At 43.6% G+C, this 8,743-nt stretch overlaps 1 long non-coding RNA gene and 1 pseudogene across 1 annotated transcript; one reads left to right on the top strand and one right to left on the bottom strand.

Moving 5' to 3' along the window:
* The first annotated feature begins 5,175 nt into the window (after nucleotides 1-5,175).
* On the top strand, nucleotides 5,176-7,044 carry LOC105912788 (annotated as a pseudogene).
* A 694-nt stretch (nucleotides 7,045-7,738) lies between these two features.
* Nucleotides 7,739-8,475, bottom strand: LOC122128634. Its single transcript, XR_006151520.1, has 2 exons — nucleotides 8,069-8,475; nucleotides 7,739-7,945 (listed from the first exon to the last, which is right to left on the bottom strand). It is a non-coding gene; the product is annotated as an uncharacterized LOC122128634 (long non-coding RNA).
* Between the last annotated feature and the right edge of the window lie 268 nt (nucleotides 8,476-8,743).

The raw sequence follows: 8,743 nt of genomic DNA, 5'->3' as shown, positions 1-8,743 counted from the left end.
TTACGTCTACGCGGCTTACGCGTTTACAATTATTTGGACGACTGGTTAATTGCTTCCCATTCAAAAGCTGCAGCAGTGCAGGATGGCCATCTAGTGGTGGCACACCTGTATCGACTGGGTTTTGTTGTAAACAGAGAAAAAAGCGTTCTCTGCCCCAGGCAAGTTACGCATTTTCTGGGTATGATCTTAGACTCCACCTCCATGGAGGTCAGGCTGTCTCAAGAACGGATAAGGGCCATCAAAACATGCGTGCGCCAGTTCCGACGGGGACAGTCAGTCTCGTCGCTGCGCTGCCAACGCCTGTTAGGAATGATGGCGTCGGCCGCTATAGCGCTCCCGTTGGGGATGTTGCGTATGCGGCCATTCCAAATATGGTACCTGTCTATGAAGCTCAACGCAGTCACAGACAGGCATCGCAGAGTAGTGGTGTCCTCCAGATGCAGGAAAGCCCTAGCGATCTGGAGAACCCCCTGGTTTCTCGCCGCGTCAGGCACTATGGGCATAGTGTCGCGTCGCGTGGTGGTGACCACAGACGCTTCCACCAAAGGCTGGGGAGCTGTCTGCGAAGGGAGAGGCGTGAACGGTCTCTGGTCTGTGACAGAAGCCGCGTCTCACATAAATGTGTTAGAGCTGCGAACAGTAGTCCTAGCTCTACAACACTTTCTGCCCAGGCTGAGTGGTCAGCATGTACTAGTGAGGACGGACAACACTGCGACCTTGGCGTATATAAATCGCCAGGGCGGAGTGCGCGCCCCGTCATTGCACCATTGGGCGACTCGCCTGCTCCTGTGGGCAGCGAGGCACGTCCTGTCCCTCAGGGCAGTTCATATACCAGGCCACCTCAACTACGGTGCGGACCTGTTATCGAGGGGCGATCCTCGAGCAGCAGACTGGTGCCTTCACCCACAAGTGATAGGTCAGATCTGGGTGCGTTTTTTCAAAGCGCAGGTGGACCTGTTCGCGAACAGGCAGAACACCTGCTGCCCGCTCTGGTTCTCGCTAGGGGGCGACGATCCCCCACTAGGCATAGACGCGCTGGGCCACCAGTGGCCAGCCCTACCCCTATATGCTTTTCCCCCAATCCCGCTCCTCCAGCAGGTGCTGTGCAGGATTGCGGACGAGGGCAGGGAATTGATATTGATAGCCCCCCACTGGCCCAACCAGCCGTGGGTGGCAGATCTGGTCAATATGTCAGTGCAGCAGCCTTGGGAGCTGCCTCTACGGAGAGACCTCCTAACGCAGGCGCACAGGACAGTGTGGCACCCCCATCCGGAGTGGTGGTATCTCAGAGCCTGGCACCTGAAAGGTGCAGGCTCATAGCGTCAGGCTTGTCGGACGCGGTGGTGGCTACAATTCAGAGTGCCCGAGCTGTATCAACACGGGCTCTGTATACGCTGAAGTGGCGCAGTTTTGAGCAGTGGTGTGCTGCGCGTCAGCACGACCCCGTTAACTGCGCGCTGGGCGTTATTCTCGAATTCCTACAGCAGTTGTTTGATGAGGGGAAGGCGGCTTCTACTCTCAAAGTGTACATGGCTGCCATTTCAGCCTGCCACGCAGGCATTAATGGCAGTTCTCCTGGCAGTCACCCGCTAGCGTCACGCTTTATGGCGGGGGTTGAGACGGCTCAGGGTGCCAGAGAGACACCTCATACCCTCTTGGGATCTGCTAGTGGTGTTACGTGCTCTCACAGGGCCTCCGTTCGAGCCCCTGGAGACAGTGGACATAAAGTTTGTCTCTTTAAAGACCGCGCTGCTGCTGGCGTTAACGTCAGCAAAACGCGTTGGTGACATGCAAGCCCTGTCAGTCAGTCCATCGTGCCTTCAGTTCTCGATCGCTGGTGACAGAGTGGTTATGCGACCTAATGCTGCTTACACAACCTAAAGTGGTGGTAACCCCATTCCGCAATCAGGTGATTGAATTAAGCAGTTTTCTCGCCTCCTCCTTTTGCGTCAGCAGAGGAGGACCGTTTGAATAAACTCTGTCCAGTGCGCGCTCTCCGCTGTTACGCAGAGCGCACTAGAGCTTTCAGACAGTCAGATCAGCTATTCGTGTGCTTCGGTGCACGCGCAAAAGGCAGACCTCTATCAAAACCGAGCCTCTCCCGTTGGATAGTAGAGGCTATCGTGTTGTCTTATAAGAGCTTGTCTTTAGATCCCCCGGAGAAGTTGCATGCGCACTCTACGCGGGGGGTCTCGTCTTCCTGGGCCTTACTAAAGGGCGTCTCAGTGGAAGATATTTGCAAAGCTGCAAGCAGGAGTTCTCGCCACACTTTCATTACATTCTATATGTTAGATGTGGCTGAACCTAGTTTTCTTCATAGCGTTCTGCGGGCAAGCGATCTCTGAATCCCCTGGCCTGAGAACGATAGATATGATAGGTGTGTTCATTAGTGTCTACATGTTATGTTGCACATGAAACATCCCAGGGTTTTCTTACGGGCGCAGGATCACGGATCCCTGTCGCCCATGATAAAGGTGGCCCTGTTAAATTCATGGTGTTCTGCAGGCGAGCGATCTCTGAATCCCCTGACCTGAGAACGATGTATATGATAAGTGTGTTCATCGGTGTCTACATGTTTGTTGCACATGAAACACTCCAGGGTGGTTTCCTACAGGCGCAGGATCGCGATCCTTGCCGCCTATGACAAAGGTTGCCCTGTTAATATGTTCACCGCCAGCGGTCGTATGAACCACTATGAGGGCAAAGGCTTCAGTAGAGCTGGTGTGTGTAATTGGCTGCCACTGTATTATCACGTGGGAATGTATAGGGTCCCATTGTGTTATATCGCAGTGAACTGCGATAAGGAACGTCTCGGTTACTTACGTAACCTCGGTTCCTTAAGCAGGAACCAGATATAACAAGGTTGGCGTGTACAGTGTTACCTTGGATTGATTGTCTTGCTCAGTTTCTTTCCGAGGAAGATTTGAGGGCGCGTAATGATATTATAGAGCTCCTGGAAGGCGGGGCCAGGAGCGTGCGCTGACAGATCTCGCGGCCTTTCAGGCGTGAATAGATAAATGCTTCGATTTGTAGCCATGACTTGACGTCATGTACCATTGTGTTATATCTGGTTCCTGCTTAAGGAACCGAGGTTACGTAAGTAACCGAGACGTTTTCAGTAATGCAGGATCGGCTTAGATAGCTTGCATAGCATCTTCCACTGAAATGAATGGGAGGTAATTTTCAATCTCTCCAGGTATAATACCTTCATGGTTTATAGATGGCTCAGGGAAAATACCTGGATATGACACCATGATGCTTCTCTTTTCTGTTGGTATTCATGTATCTATGTGAATAAATTGGATAAATTGAATGTCAGTGATGTCAGAAATGTCAGAATATCCGAATAACAGTGTTAAACGATTCTTTCAGAAGTCTTATTCAAATACTGTGTTATTTAAATGAGGCACAGCAGAGTAGACCAAAGTCTGTTTTTCCTGATAACACAATCAACAGTTAATCTGTAACATTAAGATACCTAACAGATACTTTGTGTGTGTGTGTGTGTGAGAGAGAGAGAGAGAGATTGGATGTGGTTATCTCTGTTGTTCTGGATTTGTGAGAGATTGGGTGTGTGTATCCTCACTCATGTTTTGGAAAATGTAGATCTGATAACACTTTACTTCCCCCTGGAAAAAAACAGAGAAAGCCATGCTCTAACAATAATACCATGACATCATTTGCAGGGGTTGTGAAGTGGCACAGTCTGGCACAGTGACAGAGCATACAGTATTTGTATGATATATTTAAGATGATATACTGGTACCGTATATATATATATATATATATACATATATAATTGACTATATATATATATATATATAAATATATTGATATATATATTAGACTTCAGGGGGCTTGTTTGATTTGACTGAGGGGAATTTGATGCTGACTTCTTTTTCACTTCCATGGTTACCTCACTCCACATTCCCAGCATTCCCAGCATGCTCAGCAACACCATAGTGACTGACCTCTGTGTATCTGTCATATCTCTCTTCTGTAAGTCAATTTGCATACTTTGATAGTGGATGTATTGTAAACATTCCTTGTAAAACAGTAATGCAACTTCATCTACAATTACAAATTTAGATTACAACCTGCTGTATGTTAAGATAGTGTTTTCATGGTTGACTGCTGTGTGATACATAACGAGGTATATAATGTTGACCAAAACACAGTGGCACGTGACTTTGACAAACTTTCCAGTAAACACATTGGCTCTTGTTTCCTTATTGTATTTAAAGTTCACCTGTGCAGTTTCCAGTCCAGAACCCTCTCTTTTGTCAGTCTGAAAAGTGTGTTAATAACGTGGGGGTAAAAACATTGAATAGACAATTTACCCACTAACCTACACCCTCACAGAAATGATATCTAATCAGAAATTATTTTTGTCAACAAACAGTTTCTGGTTTCTTGTAAGTCTTTGTGTACACTTTCTTTCATTTGTATGATCTGTTCATGATCTACAATGATTAACCTTAGGTAGTTACTCTTCCAATGTCCTTGATTACGTGGCTAATAAGTAAGTGCATTTGAAATCAGAATGCATATAAACAGGGGCCGAACAGATCCTCTCAACAGACATAGTTACAAAGTGACATACCATACATTTGAGTGAAAATGTTGTGATGAGGGAAGTTTTTTTGACTAATGACGCATATATTTTCATGTAATGTATATCTGTGACATTGAGTGCGTTGACTAAAGAATGTGATTACTGGGAATGGGCTTCACTTTTGCATTGTTGAAATATTATGCAGTAAGCCCTAATTGTCTCTTGAGTGGATGAAATGAAAGATATGAAGAAATGCAGTATATGTATTATGATTGTGTTGTCGATCAGATAATAAACTATTTCAATAAACCTGTTATTATCTACAAAATAACAGCAAACACAAACATACCTGAAGAACAAAATAATAATACAGAATAACTTTGCACTTTTTGACACTTTTGGTTTCTTGCAGCATTTGAAAGAGTCTACCCACATGTTGGCACGTGACTTTGACAAACTTTCCAGTAAATACATTGGCTCTTGTTTCCTTATTGTATCTAGTTCTTTTGATCTGTTCATGATCTACAATGATTAACCTTAGGTTGTCACTCTTCCAATGTCCTTGATTATGTGGTTAATAAGTAAGTGCATTTGAAATCAGAATGCATATAAACAGGGGCCGAACAGGTCCTCTTAAAAGCCATCTCAGGTATCTATGATGAAGAGTTCTATGTCTGTGCTGCTGCTCTGTTGTCTGTGTGGGGCACAGAGCCAAGGTGAGGGCGGAGGCATCCAGGAGAGCAGTGTCCCTCAGCACGGTGATGCTGCAGAGGAAAAGAACCTCTGCGACCCTCACGGAGTGGTGGCGGAGCTGCGGGAGCTGAGAGAGACCGTGTCCTCTCTCGTGAGACAAATAGAGGAGCAGAAGACAACAGGTAAAGCACAACACAGTAGCGTAGCTATGTCATGTTATCGGACAGTGTCAAACATCGGCCATTCTGTTAAACAATCAAAATGCTAAGTTTAATAATGGATTAACAATCTATAACTTCAGTTTAATAATGGATTCACATGACAACGCGAACGTTTGCCGATAGTACACAGGGGACAAGCAAAGGAGACTACGAATGCAACCAGTATAGAATTACGGAAGGGAGTTCTCTTAACGATTACATCCATCATCTACATCTGACACATTTATTTTAATAGCTACTGAGTTTTCTGTTTGTGTGTGTGTGTGTGTGTGTGTGTGTGTGTGTTTGTGTGTGAACACATTTTAATTTCTCTTGCAGAGCTGCAGGAGCTGAGAGAGACCGTGTCCTCTCTCGTGAGACAAATAGAGGAGCAGAAGACAACAGGTAAAGCACAACACAGTAGTTAGTAGTACACAGGGGAGAAGCAAACGACACTACGAATGCAACCAGTATAGCACTACGGAAGGGAGTTCTCTTAACGATTACATCCATCATCTACATCTGACACATTGATTTTAATAGCTACTAAGTTGTCTGTGTGTGTGTGTGTGTGTGTGTGAACACATTTTCATTTCTCTTCCAGGGCTGCGGGACCTGAGAGATGCCATGTCTGACCTCAGGAGCCAAATGGAGGATCACAGGAGGACAGGTAGCACACAACAGTTACTAGTATAGGTAACATATATCAGTTTTAGCAAAACAGACATTTTAACACAGCTTTATAAATGCCCCATTTACACCTGGCACAACAGTTACTGGTAAAATAGGTCAAATATAACAGTTTTAGCTAAATGGTTTAATGAATGCCAGACATATTAACACAGCTTGATCAATAATGAGTTCTCCACAATTACAACATACGGTCATTCGTAGACATGTGCACTACACAGCTATTCTGTGGCCAAAGCATTCATGATTTACTTTGTGTTTCAGAGCAAGTAGCGTTTGGAGCATCACTGGGACCTCATGGAAATCAGGGTCCATATAACACTGAGATTACCCTGGTTTACAAGGACGTTTTTGCCAATGCTGGGAATGCCTACAACCCAGCTACAGGTATATGTACTACAATGTATTGCCAGTTAGCACCTGACTGAGATTAGCAATGTAATTAGGATGCAGCCCTGTTTTGGATTATGCATTATGTACTGTTCTGATGGTCACAGGTATCTTCACTGCACCAGTGAAAGGAGTCTACTACTTCAGCTTCTCTGGTCATAATCGCTCCAGCAAGCCCATGGGTCTCAGACTAATGAAGAACGGCCATCAGATGGTGATAGGTGTACAATCATGCTGCAGGTAATCGCTATGAGACCGGAACCAATGGGATGAACCTGCAACTAGAGAAGGGAGACCACGTGTACATGCGGCTTAGGGAAAACACCTGGATTTTTGATAATGAGAATGACCACAGCACTTTCATTGGCCATTTGCTGTTTCCACTGTAAGAATACGATGGTTATCTACCCTGTTGTACCCCGGTGTGTATTGTTTTAAAGGGTCATGTTAGCTTCTAATTGTTTGAGAGCAAGAAAATGAAAATTACAAATACCTTGATACCACACACTGTAGATGTGTCAAAGTCAAAGTTTTTTTTTCTTTTTGATATTTTGATATTGAAGGTGTCCCTGCTTACTAAGTAACTTACAGACATAGTTACAGAGTTACATACCATACAATTATGAGTAAATGTTTTGATGAGGGAAGTTTTTTTTTTTACTAATGACTGATATATTTTCATGTAATGTATATCTGTGATATTGAGTGCGTTGACTAAAGAATGTGAATACTGGGAATGGGCTTCACTTTTGCATTGTTGAAATATTATGCTGTTGCTATATGCAGTAAGCCCTAATTGTCTCCTGAGTGGATGAAATGAAAGATATGTATATGTATTATGATTGTGTTGTTGATCAGATAATAAACTATTTCAATAAACCTGTTACTATCTACAAAATAACAGCGAACACACAGATACCTGAAGAACAAGATATTTTATGACACTAAACAGAGTCGTAAAATGTGCAGTTTAATCCCCCAGTGGCCAACAGAATAAAACAACAACAGAAAAAGGTACTGTATCATGGTACACAGACTGAGATTCTCAAAATGATCTTTCAAACCACAGGGTTATAGGCCTACTCATCTGCACCTACCAAGCCTCTCTCTCCCTGGCTCTCTCGCTCACTCTAACTGTGCATGAGTTCTATGCTGTAAGCATCTTTGCCTATATGTTGGCGGGGAATAAAACACACAAAGTCCAACAAAATTAAGAGTAAGGGTTCTTTATCTGATAGATATATAAAACAAAAGATTTGTATAGAAAAGTACAAAAATAAAATGACATCAAATAGAAATCTTATATGATAAACTAACCTGTACACAAGCTAAGCCTATCCCAACTCTGTAGCTGAACTAGCCGTATAAGAAAATAAATGAAAGTAAGGTTCAGCAATACAAAACGGTAGTGGTGATACTGAGAGTAGACAAATACAAAAACATCATTAGTATACCACTAACATCAAATACATAAAGCCAAAATATACATAAAACCAAAATATACACCAGTATGTCCGAATGAAATGATACCAACACTTACATGTTCCTAACACGCACACATCTCTATCCTCCACACACGTGTGCTCCCAGGATACCAGTATGGCTATATGTCTGCTAGGTGAAACATGACAATTCACTTTAATACAGCCTGTATGCAACTTAATTTCCTACAAAATACATCTACACTAACTACATCACCTCATACTCTTCACTCTATAGCCAAAACGGAATTGTATTTCACAAATGTAAACTTAAATTTAGCTACATCCCCAAATGACAGAGCGACTGGGCTAATCCACATGCTGCCAGAATCCACAAACATTCCTTCCCAAACGAACTCATCCATTCATATAAATCAATGATATATACAATTGCATGGTTATTAAAGTATTTTAAGACAAATGTCCCACTTACCAGCAATATTAACCAAGTATCACCAAATATCCTCACGCCAGCCACCTTCTCTGATGCACTGCGTTCTCGCTCCAGTCTTAATACCCAGAATTCACCACATACGAACCCAGGAACTACAACATGATGCAATGTAGTTTTCTGGCATTTAAAGGAGACATGTCCATTACCACTTAGAAAACATACAACCTCAAAATATGACCCGGTTACATTCTCCCCTGCTTAATAGTCAACGGCCTCGGTGACTACTAATAGTTTTATAACTTCTCTTGCAACCTCCTTAATGAATGCTGTGCCTAAAGTA

The sequence above is a fragment of the Clupea harengus genome, chromosome 22 (assembly GCF_900700415.2).
Source record: "Clupea harengus chromosome 22, Ch_v2.0.2, whole genome shotgun sequence".
Taxonomy (NCBI): Eukaryota; Metazoa; Chordata; class Actinopteri; order Clupeiformes; family Clupeidae; genus Clupea; species Clupea harengus.
The sequence above is the reverse complement of the archived record's forward strand: the minus strand, read 5'-3'. Positions and strand labels throughout refer to the sequence as shown.